We start from the raw sequence: 1510 nt of genomic DNA, 5'->3' as shown, positions 1-1510 counted from the left end.
TGCACCTTGAAAGGAACTGTGGGCTGTGAGGCTGTGGTGGACACAGGGGCAGGTCTCGGTCCATCCTCCATGCCCCTGTCCAGCCCTTCCCACTGTGGCCCTTGGTCCCCTGTCTGCCAGTAGCCCTACTCCCACTGCCACTGCTCTCATATGCTGATGGTGCTGGCCCTGCTTGCACCCGCTGATGTCACGAAGATATTGGGGCCAGTGCCAGCAGCAGGTGGGAGTGGGGCTGGCACTGTCAGCGGGTGCGAGTGGTGGCTACTGCCTCGATTGCCCCTCAGGAGCAGGGCGAGGTGGAGAAGCCCTCAGGAGCGATTGGGGCCCACAGCTGCCACTCACACCCACTGACGGTGCTGAGTGATCAGAACTGGCTCTGGGCACTGACAGCAGGTGTGAGTGGCAGCTCTGGCGCTGGCAGCAGGTGCAAGGAGTGCCTTCAGCACTGGCAGCAGGTGCGAGCACCAGGCAGGACTACGGCATGCAGGAGCAAAGAATTTCTAGTAACCACCAGAGGTTCACACCGATGACAGCGACCGGCGCCCCGTCTTGGTCTGGCACCCCTGCTCACCTGCTCCACCATCCCTCCGTGGCTGACGCCGGCCATGTACTGAGCTCTGCCTCCTGCTGCTGATGCCCTCTATGTTCTGCGTGTGCCCCTGGTGGTCAGTGCATGTCATAGCGACCGGTTGTTCAGTTGTTCCACCGTTCAGTCTATTTGCATAGTAGGGTTTTATATATATACTAAAGACCTGTTGCACGAAGAGATTTGTGCAATAGGCCTTACCTTCCCCTAGCTGCTGGCACCGGTTTTCCTCCGGCACCCGGGACCCAGGCCTTCACTCCAGATGGAGCCTTCAGTCTTTGCTCCGCTGCTTCGCCTCTACGTATGCAAATTAACCGCTATCTTTGTTGGGTTAATTTGCATACTCTCCTGATTGGCTGGTGAGCGTAGCGGAGGGACGGTTAATTTACATGTTTGTCTATATATTGTCTCTATATATTATTAGATAGATAGATAGATAGATAGATAGATAGATAGATAGATATTTAAAAAAATACATATCTCTTCCAGGAGCTGAACCTGTTGCTTATCAAGATTGTTGATGTTGATTTCATGCATTGTTACAGAATGTCTGATCTGTCCTAGGATCCTGAGGTGCCAACAGCCCATGGACTGCCACTCGCCGCCCATGCCTCCCTCCAATCTAGGTCCCCCCTATGCCGTGAGCCCAATGGCTCGGCCCTGCCCCCATGCCAGATTGCTCCATGTGTCTGCAGGCCAATTGTGCCCGGCCAAAGCCTGACCTCATGTCTCACAATGGCACCATGCCCACCTCGTGCAAGGTCTCTCGGGCAACCGGGATCGCAGAGCCAGTTTTAGCCCAGGGGTAGTGCCTCTCCTCCGTCAATTGGGTCCCTGGACAGAGGAGCCACCTGACAGAGGAGAAAGAAATTATGAAAGAGAACCAAATGGAAATTTTGGATTTGAAAAGTACATTAAGTGAAT

General features: G+C 54.4%; 1 pseudogene; it reads right to left on the bottom strand.

The window, feature by feature from the left end:
* The window catches only part of LOC102245049, a 3684-nt pseudogene extending 2537 nt beyond the window's left edge, over positions 1–1147 (bottom strand).
* Between the last annotated feature and the right edge of the window lie 363 nt (positions 1148–1510).

This window comes from Myotis brandtii, unplaced genomic scaffold (assembly GCF_000412655.1).
Source record: "Myotis brandtii unplaced genomic scaffold, ASM41265v1 scaffold502, whole genome shotgun sequence".
In the NCBI taxonomy this organism is placed as follows: Eukaryota; Metazoa; Chordata; class Mammalia; order Chiroptera; family Vespertilionidae; genus Myotis; species Myotis brandtii.
Note: the sequence above shows the minus strand (reverse complement) of the source record. Positions and strands in the feature narration are given on the sequence as shown.